Genomic DNA, 12,557 nt, shown 5'->3' on the forward strand with positions numbered 1-12,557 from the left:
ATTTACGGTCATTTATCTTATTGCCTCCTTTTTCTGATTTCGAAGATGGGTGGATTAGGGTTCTTTGAACTGGAATTGGGAGAGAGAGATTTTCTATCTCTCCTCTTTGTTTCTCTATACAAAATAAGAAATGAGGGCTGGAATTTCTGGATAACCCATTTATATGATGGGACAATTTGATCATTTCAAGGTGTAGGAAAAATCCTATTTTTATCTAATTGTTGTGCATAGCATGTGCATGCATTGTGCATATTCGAAATGTCATATTTCTGTCCCAAGATTAAGAAATTGTCCTATTTCTGGGTATTTCCTTATTTTTAATTTGGAAACAATGATCTTAAGTCTTAACTTTAGTTTGGATAGATTATAAAAGAAAAAAAATAACTATATTACAAGTTTTTTTTTTTTTTTTTACCATGGTGATGAAGCTCTTTTTGGTTATAAAATATTTCAAATTTCAATTCATTTGTCATATACCATATTCCACTAGAGTCAAATAAAAAACATGCCAATATGAAAAAAAAAAAAAAAAAACTACCAAAAACCAAGGCAAGTTAGCCTACGGGGTGATCCACAATATAGTGGCCTAGTATTAGGTTTTTGAAAGCTAGTTGTTGTAGCTTGCAAGGTGGTTCAAAATATAGTGGCCTAGTAGTAGGTTTTTTATAACACGCCTGACCCTGATATTCTTTGAACACTGGGGTAGGCACGTGCTGGCTGACACCCGAAGGTGACAAAGCCATACTAATATGCATGAGAGCCAAAGAATATAAATAAGATTTATAAATTTAAATATACGTAATATGCAAATGAGGAACGTGTTCAGAGCATACAACTAATTCGAGACACTAGAAAGGAAATAATATAAAATTGAATGAACAAAGGAATGGGTCCTACACCGAGAGGACTCGGAGATGCCGATGCAGGAGTGCCTTGATGCCGTGATTGTACAACTCAAATCTAAGTCCTGAGGGGGCGCAAAACAAACATGAATGGACCAAGTTGATATGTGTGTGTATATATATATGTTGTCCCTAAAAACTACCAAGCCTACGTGGCGCGCAGGCCGAGTAATCTATAAGCTAACTATGTCCTTCTGTGAATGCGGGGCGTGCCAACTCGTCGGCCGAGCTCGGCCGAGGAGTAAATTTGTTGATGTTGGGTGCGCGGCTGACTTCTGCGTCTTGCGATTGCGGCTGAGAAAGGAACACGTCTCGGCCTCTTGGGCTCTCGAACCTGAAGACAAGGTTACTATTCTTACGAAGTTCAATATCAAATTCGGCTTTCAATGTGCCGAATGTAATAACTTGTAACACCTCACTTCGCCGAGAAGGCTAATGAGATGACCTCGACCAATAAGGATTCAGAAATCCTTCTCGACCGAGACTTGGATAGGTAACCAACCGTCCTCGCCGCAGTGCTGTTGATGCCAACGGAAGATGCTACGAGATCGACTGATTCTGCGGTGACAGAGCTATCTATGCCGACTTAAGATATCACCGGTTGCTTCCATAGTGCTGTTGATGCCAACGGAAGATGTGTCAGCGAAAAGAGAAAATAAAAATCTCAAGTTGTTGAGAGAGTTTGTGCAGGGCAGTTGTGTGTTGAATTGGATCTCCCTGAATGATGCACTGCCTCCGTATTTATAGGGACATATACACGTTGGTTGATAAACTGATATATGCTTCTGCCATGTATTAGGACTCTTCCACAAATTGCGTCAGATAATCCTTATACTCCTACGACTCTGAACTTAGCCAAAAATGCAACCAAATCTGATCCTTATGCTTAGTCTTATCAGTTATCACATCCCAAGATAACCTGCACGCTTGGATTGGTTCAGATAATGCCCATCAAAATAACCACCATTATATATATATATATATATATATATATATATATATATATATATGCATATATATATATATATATAATTAGGCATAGGCATGCAGGTTATATGGTAGCTTTTCACACGGCACCATTGACAATCTTTGTTATATATATATATATATATATATATATAACTGGTAGCTTTTCACATGGCATGCAGGCCAAGTCCATCATCTGACAACACCTTAGCTTACTTATGTCTCCTATCTCACCATTATCCAAGTCTTGCAAATCCCATGCTATGCGTCATGATAAGAATCCAAGCCAAGTTGCTCTAACCCACACGGTACACTGTTAACAAATCCAAGTTAAGTTGAACTGTTCTGCCTGTCTCTACAAGGATATAATCTGCACCCTATTTATCCTATTCAAGAATATGTCAAGATAATTCATATTAAAAAATAATTATTATGATAAAAATCATAATATTATCTTTTAATAATAACAACATTATCTTCACTTTTCCATCCAACGGTTGGGAGCTATGCTCACTCAACGGCATCGATTGCACAAGCTGATGGTGTAAATTTGAGCCCAAACATTGCCCCCCAGTTTCCTTGAGCTTCGGCTCGTAAGCCGAATGGTTAAGGAAATTAATTGCTCGTAGCCAACAACATTTCGTCGTATTGCCGAAACAAATTTTGTTTCTCGGCATTAAAATCACCTATGTTTTTTTGCCAATGTCCTTACCTCCCCCTGCCAGTGTCGTGAACTACTCTAACTCTCGACTGCCGGGGTCGAGCAAACACTAGTATCGGTCAAAAATACTGAGGTCGAGAATAAATGGGGCCGAGACCGAGAAGAACTGAGGTCGATAAAAACTGCTCTTGGAGCTCGGCCTGCCTATATATATATAAACCTGATTGCGTGATGTGATCTGTCAGCCGTGGAGTTGGCATATATATATATCTTTCCTTCTTGGTAATAGCACCCCGAAGCAAGCTGCCATGCATCTCCATCACATCTTTTCTTTTCTTTCTCTCTTTGTCAACCACTTTTGCCGAAAATATCTGCCATCATCAGGTCTAGGGTTTAGGCTTAAAGCCTGTCTTCAATTTGAACCTTTCAAAGCCCCACTTATATATATAAATATCACAATTCGGCCAAAAGCATTCATTCGGCCAAAAGGTAGTTTTTTTTTTTTTTTTTGATGTGATATATATATATATATATATATATATATATATGCACGCAACTTTTTCAAATGGTCGAGGCTGAGACCTAAGCCAAGACTCGGCCGACCCCTTCTTTTAAAGTAGGTACTCCTCGGCCAACTAATCTATATATATTTGAATTGCCTTTCTCGGCCAACCTTTCAGATAATGCCCATCAAAATAACCACCATTATATATATATATATATATATATAATGCCCATCAAAATAACCACCATTATATATATATATATATATGCATATATATATATATATATATAATTAGGCATAGGCATGCAGGCTATATGGTAGCTTTTCACACGGCACCATTGACAATCTTTGTTATATATATATATCTATATATATATATATATATATATATATATATATATATAACTGGTAGCTTTTCACATGGCATGCAGGCCAAGTCCATCATCTGACAACACCTTAGCTTACTTAGGTCTCCTATCTCACCATTATCCAAGTCTTGCAAATCCCATGCTATGCGTCATGATAAGAATCCAAGCCAAGTTGCTCTAACCCACACGGTACACTGTTAACAAATCCAAGTTAAGTTGAACTGTTCTGCTTGTCTCTACGAGGATATAATCTGCACCCTATTTATCCTATTCAAGAATATGTCAAGATAATTCATATTAAAAAATAATTATTATGATAAAAATCATAATATTATCTTTTAATAATAACAACATTATCTTCACTTTTTCATCCAACGGTTAGGAGCTATGCTCACTCAACGGCCTCGATTGCACAAGCCGATGGTGTAAATTTGAGCCCAAACAATATATAATACTAAAACAGTTATCAACATACTAACCCCCAAAGTTTTATGAAAACACAATAGCATAGTATGTAATAAGTTTTCCGAAAACCCTAGCATGCCATAAAACCTTCATGAAACATATCTCGTATATAGTGTGCTAACTAGTGGTATCCAATAACAATATCTCCCGGCCCAATGCCAGCTCCTATGTCTCTGCGCCTGAAGCCAGAGATTATTTGTCCCGGCCCAATGCCAGCTCCATGTCTCTCGGCCCGAAGCCAGAGATTATTTCTCTTGGCCCGAAGCCAACAACTATATCCCTCGCCCGTAGGTGGAACAATAACATCTATATACGCACAAAACATTGAACATAGTCTTTCCAAACATAGGTACATATATCTCAAAACTTCTTCATAATATAAAGTCATCCATCATCTATACTATAAAGTAGTGTGTAAAAGCATGTTCTAAATAGTATATAGTCATCCATCATATATACTACAAAGAATATCAGTTCGATAAAATATGGTATTCCAAAATATTCTCAGTATAGCATGATAATCAATAAGTGTAAATCCAATTTAAATCCAATTTACTTATAAAACGTTTCGCAAAACGTAATCATTAAATCATGTTTTTCATGTATGCATTTCTACATTTAAAACATGCATTTTAGAATGGGTCCACTAACGGATACTTAGCCGCTGAAGAGTCATGCAAACTAGCGAAGATGGAAATGCCACAAATAATTGCCCCTAAGAACATAAAGAGTCCAATTAATAAAACTCTATTAAAAATTTTGAATTTGGGAAAATGGACGTTAAAAACGGATTCAGGATGCCGAATTACCCTAAGAAAGGTCCCAGGTAAATTTCGTAAAAGTCAACACAAAGAATATTCCATCCGAGTTGGGCTGGTGGGTTTGGGCCGAATGGTCCTAGGCCTAATGGCCTGGTTTCAAAGGATTTTGGGTTGGGTTTCAAAGGAATTGGGTTTACCCATTTGGGCCGGTGTTCCATGGCCTAAGGCCCGGGTTAGGGTTTTACAAATATAGGTTTGGGTTTAGACATGGCTAAAAGCCTTAGATTTAGGCTTTAACAACTGGGCTGGGTTCATGGCCCAATGAGTTGGCCCGGTCTAACTGATGGGTCGGGTTGGCCGAATTTCAAAGGAAGAAGAAAGTCGGAGCTTCCATGCTCCGTTTAACCTCGAAACATGACCAAAACATGCAAACCAATATACCAAATTGAAGCCCGTGAAGTAAGGAAGAGATTCATACCACTGGGAGTCAAGAGGTGGCCAGAGTTGGCCAGAAAATGCCTGCAAACCTCTAATCTTCGCTGGAAAACTGGAAATGCTTCCCCCGAAGCATTTTCTACGTTCAAACATTCCACATTTCTCAAAAACAACCCAATATAACCTATAACAACAACTAAAGAGTTCTAGGGGTGCTTACCATGGTCAAAGATTCAAGAAACTCGTCAGAGGTCACAAGCACAGTGATCGTGCTACTGTGCTGAGAATGAAAGAGGAATAGATAGTTGTAGGGGTGGGTTGGAAAAACTGAAAACTGAAAAAAATCAGACCAAAAACCGAACCGAAAAAAAACCGAATCGAATCTGTTGAACGAACTGAACCGAATCTGGTTGGTTCAGAAATCGAACCGAACCGAACCGAACCAAACCAAACATCTTCAAAACGACGTCGTTTTATAATATTTTATTAATTAATAACCCTAATTCTAAAACGGCACCGTTTTATTCCTAAACTAAAACTGCAACCCGAAAGTAACCAACCCTAGCCCTCCTCCTCTCTCGGTCTCTCTCTTGTTTTCCCACTCCCCTGCCCTCCCCAGTTCGCAGTCGCACTTCACACGCAGCCTCGCAGCAATCTCCTTCATCTGTCTCTCTCTCACAGCAGTAGCCTCTCTTTGTCTCTCTCATTCCCCCTTGCAGCAGCTTCACCTCATCTGTCTCTCTCGCAACAGCATCCTCTCTCTCTGTCTCTCTCACAACAGCATCCTCATCTGTCTCGCGGTAGCGGCGACTTCTTACTCTCAAATCTCAATCACAGCAAAAGGTTAGTTTCACGTTTAATTTTCAGTTCTACTTATACAGTTTTAGAGATTTGATTTGTATTTTAGTGAATATATTGATTGAGTTGTACTAACAGATTGGGTATTTTTATGCTTCATAAAGTAATTGAATTGAGTTCCCACGATTGATTGTGCTTCAGATTGGGTATTTTTATGCTTCGGAATGTCACAGAGGCACATTACATTGTCTTTGCTCTATGTGGTTGCTTCTTGGAACCCCTGTAGGCTTTAGCTAAAGCTATAGATATATAACAGACATAGGTCAGAAATTAAGTGAGCAAACTGTACCGTGTGGATAAGTAAGAGTTGATATGCAAACTGTACCGTGTGGATGAGTAAGAGTTGATATAATAGACATAGGTCAGATTTATTAGTTAGGAATGATAGATTATCCGTGTGTTTGCACACGAGTTTAATTTATCTCGCACAAAACGTTGTTTAATGAGAATTATATTGTAAAATATGTTAGACTTCTTGAGAAATATCATTAAACTCTAACACTCAAATGTTATATTTTAGCTAAAGCTAAAGATATATATATATATATATATATATATATATATAATGGCTGCAGGTTGTGTATGTGTGATTCAGTTTTTATTTTATATATATATATATATATATATATATATATATATATATATTGTGAAGGGAGTTTGATTCTTGCCTTCCTTATTTTGTCGCGATTTTGTATCATTGGCCTGTCATATTTTAATTAACATTTACTTTTGTATAAGTTTGTAGTACTAACTACTATCCTCTTATTATTTTGTTTGAATTAGATGAAGTCAAAGGTGTCAAAGGTCTTAAGGGCCTCAAGCTCACCTCAACAAACCCCTACTTCTCTTGGTGGATCCGGAAATCCCTCCGATGCAACTCCAAAAGAAGGTGACGCAAGTGACCAAGTAATTAAAGAAGAAGCTCTTTTGGAATCATTAAAAAGTCATGAAAGGTCTTTAGTTTGGGAGCACTTTGATAGAAAAATTGAGGGTGGTAGAGTTAAGGGGTTGTGCAAATATTGTGCCCAATCATATATGGCCGATCCGGATAAAAATGGTACAACTAATTTAAGAAACCATTTAGCAAGATGTAGAAGCTATGGTCCTAATAAGAAAATATTTGCTGCAAATAGGCAAAAGATCTTAACCTTTGCCGGCACGAAAGATAAGTTGGAAGTTATAGGTTTTTCTCAAGATGAAGTAACTAAGGCTTGTGTTGAGATGATAATTATAGATGAGTTGCCTTTTACTTTTGTTGAGGGAGAAGGTTTTCGCCTTTTTTGCATGCAAGCATGTCCTATGTGGAGAGTGCCTAGTTGTAAGACAATTGCTAAGGATGTACTTAGCTTGTTTTATTCCGAAAGGGATAAATTGAAGAGTCAATTGAAGACATTTAGGGTGTGTCTAACAATGGATACATGGACTTCTATTCAACAAACCAATTACATGGTTCTCACCGCCCATTTTATTGATGATGATTGGATATTACATAAAAAGATTTTGAACTTTTGTGTCATTCTAAATCATAAAGAAGAGTCAATTGCTCAACTTTTGGAGGAATGTTTAATGGAGTGGGGTATAGAGAAGGTGTTAACTATTACAGTTGACAATGCTTCCGCAAATGATTCCGGTTTAAGGGACTTGGTGCACCGAATAAGGGGGTGGGGGATTCCTAATGCACTCTCAAACAACAAGTGGAGACTCTTCATCAAGCATGATCGAAATAGAAAGAAAGTTGAAAGAAAAAAGTGAAATGAGAAAAGCAAAGAGAGCTCGGGTTGTGCATAATGATGTCGACAAGTATCTTTTCGATCCTAATGAAGGAGAAGAAGAGGAGAACTTTGATATATTGAATTGGTGGAGGGTGAATGGGGTTTCTAAGTACCCTATTTTGGCACGTGTTACAAGAGATATCTTAGCTATTCCCGTATCAACCATTGCTTCGAAATCTTCCTTTAGCACAAGTGGACGGATAATTGATCCATATCGTAGTTCTTTAAGTCCAAAAATGGTGGAGGCTTTGATATGTACTCAAAATTGGCTTAGGTCTATTCATGTTGCATTACATCATGAGCCAACCATTGAGGAGATGGAGTCTTGTGAAGAAGTTGAGAAAGGTAATTTTATTTATTGCATTTGATTTTGTTAGATTATTTTAAATAACATTTTAATTAGTATCATTTGTTTTATTATTTGTATGTAGAAATGACAAGTGGAAGTTCAAAAAAAGGTGCTATGTTGCCCCCTAGGCCGCCCAACCGTTAGTAAGCAAATTGTCATTCAAACTCGAAATGGTTGAGTGTTGATCTTGAGAACTTGAAGAAGTATGTTCAAGGATGGAACTTTAGATGTTTATTGAATTTATAATCGTAGTTGTAATATTTATTTAGGTGTGGAAGACTTCTTGAACTTTGAAATGTTTATTTTAGGTGTGGAAAACTTGAACTTTGATGTGTATTTTAAGTTTGGACTTTGATTTGAACTTTGATGTTTATTTAACTTGGACTTTGGAAGGCTTGATTATAATTGAACTTTGAATGGAATGTTTATTTTCATTATCTTTGTTAGTTTGTTCGATGATTCTATTAGAAATTTGGAATGCTTATGTTGAAATGAGACTTTGATTGACTTTGATTTTATTTATACTCCTTTGAAAGATGTATTACAAAACGGTTGCAAGTTGTTTTCTTAGAAACTTTTGTTTTTTGCTGCTAAAAAAAAAAAAAAATAATACCGAACCGGGCCGAAACCGAACCGAATGCAAACAGACAGAAAACCGAACCGAACAGTAATTTCGGTTCGGTTTCCAATTTTGGCAAAAAACCGAACCGAACGGAACCGAACCCACCCCTAGATGGTTGTCCAGCCCTAGGTGGTCGTCGTAGTCAAAAAGTGGTGATGAGGGTGTGTTGTTGTTAATGTTGTAGGTGTGTAAGTATGTGTGTGGGCTTTGGACACCAGGGAGGAGAGAGCACCAAGAGTCTAGAGGGAGAGCTGAGAAAGAAAGAGAGAGAAACGGGAGAGGCGAGGAAGAAAGAGCAATTTGGCCTGGGGGATAAAATTCAGGGGTGGGCCTCTTGGCACACCCATTAAGACCCAAAAATAATTTTAAAAGAAAAATATCTAGCCCAAGGTGCAATTTCACGACCCTTCATTTCGATAAAATCGAGACGGGTTGTTACATTTTAGAAGTTTAAACAGTGTCTTTTCTTTTAGTATGTGCTGGTAGGGGACTCCCGCGTCAAACAGTAGTTTTGGTGGGGACCCGCGACAAATCTCACTTAGACTCACTCTAACCCTTGGAGTAAGTCTCAAAATTTGGCTTCTATTCCAAACCCCCCCTCCCCACCCAAAAAAAAAAGCCCTCCAACCCTTGGGCCCAAAATGGGGGTTATGGTTCAAAACTCCAAAATCAAGCAAATTCCGACCAAGATTTGAATTTGGGATAGTGGGTTGACCCACTTGTGTGAGTGGAAAACCAGTAATTAAACAAGCAGCGCCCAAAAGGACGCGCCACTCTCACACAACGTGATATAGGTATGTCAGCCACTTGTCGGCTAGAAATGTTGAGCCCAATGGCTCTTTTTGTGATCAACGGCTCACATTTAAATTGGAAGATCTAAAAGTCTAAATTTACATCCAACGACTCATTTTGTGATCAATTGCCCCGTTATAGTGCCTATGCCAATGGATAAGGATCAAACCACCGTAGTTCTTAGTAGCCTCCTAATCCTTGGGCTAAGGTGATACACCAGAGGCTAAACTAAGAGAGAAAAAGATTGGTAGAAGAGTGGAGAGATTTTTCTATCCTTTCTAGAGCTAAGAGAATTGTTTCTCTTGGTGTGCATTCTCTTTTCCCCAAAGCCCTCTTTATATAGTGGCTAGGAAGGAAGAGATAATGGAAATGGTCAATGTGGGACAAATACCACATATCGATAACACACCCTATATTGGGTGTATAAATCCTATATCTCCCGCCCACCTATATAGGGTGTTGGTATTATCTCAATTAGCCCATCTAATTCTCATCCATTATACAGGATATGGGACGCGCGACTTTGCAAGAATGAATGTACATATCTAGGAGTGATGTCATTAAGCTATCACCAAACTTAACAAGAGTTCATCACTCGGAAGTTCATCACTTTATACCCCAGATAGTTTGTCATACACCAAACTTGACATTCTTTATCACTCGTTATGATATAAAAAGCGATGTCATGTACCACAAGTATCATGTATCCATGTCCTATGTTTGACAATAAACATCAAACTAACGCTGGCCAGCTAATGAATCACATAATATAGTGTAGTCTTCATACAATCTTCCCTAAGCTCTCATATCAGTCTAACTTAGTTTAACTGCTTGCCTAGACACGCCTCTTGGGATAATAGCTAACTTGACCATCTTAGGCAAACATGCTAAAGTAGCGATCATTATACCTCATCTTTTTTATATAGGCTCTAGTCCTAAGGGTATAAGGGCATGATCACATAGATCTAGTGGCTCACACAATGACTTGAAGCAGGGATCAATTCGTTAAAACCAATGTCGGCCACAACTAGCACATACAGTATGAAATGGCTTTGTCTGGTAAGTTGAGATGGCTTTAAGATACATTCTTTCGAAGAAAATGACATGGTTTACTAGGGAACCACTACAATAGGATACATGACTTCGGGATATAGCTTTGGTGTATTCTCAATTTAATGAGCGTGTCATATGTCATTGGAATACACAATACGGATTTTAGTCTAAGCACTACACAAAATCTTAACTTGAGTATCTAGCCTAGTCACCCTCTTGGCGCCTACCTAGTTACTCATATCCGGCTTGACAAGCTTCAACATGGATTTCAAACGGAAAAATCTACATGTTCAACCTTTGCTAGGTCTCATCTTAGACACTTTAAGGCGACATATAATTATATCTAGTGTATGTTTTATAAATGAAATCATACAAATGCCTGGTCTCGCACTCAAATGCGTTTCAGACATATATGTCTCATCCTGCTCGCTACCTCAGCGTCAAGGAGGATCCTTTTGTGTGAGTGAAACTGATTCTAGCTTGGTGACACTTGGAAAAAAAATGTGCATCATAACGTTCTCTGAAGAAGAAAAAAAAAACGTTAATTCTAATGAGTCTCTTGTAGCTCTTATACCTAGGAGTGTGACATATCACAACTATCATGAACAAATTTGTGCAATTACAAGTAATCATGAACAAATTTGGGTTCCTTCCAACTTAAGGACTTCTTTTGCACAGATCAGAGCAAACTCATATAAAATCTCTCTTGTTAATGCAAAACACGTCCAAAATAATTGCATGGGAAGCACTTATATTTTCTCAAGTGGGTGGGTTCTTTTAATTCCATATAACAAGATGCATTTTTTAGCAACATTCAATTCAACATCAAAAGGGAATTAAAAAGGGACAAAACAGTGAAAGAAGGAAAGAAAAAAAAAAACCCTCAGAATGTTGATTCTATATGAAAAGACAACTAACCCAGCATCCATCGACTTAATCCAAAGAACTGGACCAAAGAAAACTCATTTCCGTGACAGCGACATTCTGTTGAATCGAAGTTTTCTCTCCAAGAACAACTAGAATTGGCCAACCGGGTTTCTAACTTTCTATCTAAAGAACATGAAAGGCATACAAAATGCAAAAAGATTTAATAAAGTTTGGAACTTTATGCACAAATTGTCACACATAAGTAGAAAGTTCTGAAGATTCTCGTGTATTGTTAGGAGAATATAATGGAGTAGGATTTTCTCTCATTCTAGTTTTATTCCGTTCATTTCCCTTCTCTCATACATTACTTTCTGTTTTATTGTCTTTATAAATAAAGTTAATATAAAATATTGACCTGACTTAACTGTAACTATTCCAGTAAAAAAAAAGAAAAAAAAAAAGATTAGAAGATGCGAGAATCCTCCTCCGAATATAATTCGCATGCTTCTAAATGTGGGTCGAAAATCATTACCAGGTAGAAAGCAAGAGACTTTGTTTTTTTTTTTTTGTTTTTTTTTTGGTTAACAAGCAAGAGACTTTGTTGGACCTGATGAGATGTTGCTCCATGACATGAGGATGACGATCTCGGAATTCTCAATGGCAAACAAAATGGTGTTTGTGCTGGATGTCCCCCCTTTTTTTTCACCCTGTAAACTGTAAAGCAGTTTGGAATTTGGATGGTTTGGTATTCCTGTATTTTATAAAAAAATTACTTCTGTTTTGATGTAAGAATAAGCAGGTGTGAAATAAAACATTAAAATATTTAGTACCTATAATTGTAAAAATGCTTTTATTAAAAAAAAAATAGTGCTATAGTGTTCTGTAAAATGACAAAAAAAAAATCACAAAACTTAATGGCTTTTCTTCCTTTCTTTTTCTTTATGCCAGAAAGTTCTGATTTTTCTCCTTTTTCCTTTTTCCTTTCTTCTTTGTTTCTCTTTCTTTCTAGCTTTTTCATTATTCTTTCTTTCTATTTCTTTCTGCCACAATGTTTCTGGCGTTTCTTCCATTTTTCATTAATGACCTCTCGTGAAATTTCAAGGTCCTCACCCACCTTTGTCCCCTTCCCATTTCTCTTCCAGTTTCGTCCCTTATACCAATACGAGCATCTCATTTGATGG

At 37.4% G+C, this 12,557-nt stretch overlaps 1 protein-coding gene across 2 annotated transcripts in view; it reads right to left on the minus strand.

Moving 5' to 3' along the window:
* LOC126602487 (glutamate receptor 3.6-like) overlaps positions 1–12,015 on the minus strand; it is a 40,753-nt gene extending 28,738 nt beyond the window's left edge. The window contains exon 1 of one of the 2 annotated variants that reach the window (XM_050269371.1): positions 11,984–12,015. The gene's annotated coding sequence lies outside the window, so the exon portion shown is untranslated. The remainder of the gene's footprint in view (positions 1–11,983) is intronic. The other variant, XM_050269375.1, reaches the window with a different exon arrangement.
* Positions 12,016–12,557: the final 542 nt, after the last annotated feature.

Source organism: Malus sylvestris, chromosome 15, assembly GCF_916048215.2.
Source record: "Malus sylvestris chromosome 15, drMalSylv7.2, whole genome shotgun sequence".
In the NCBI taxonomy this organism is placed as follows: Eukaryota; Viridiplantae; Streptophyta; class Magnoliopsida; order Rosales; family Rosaceae; genus Malus; species Malus sylvestris.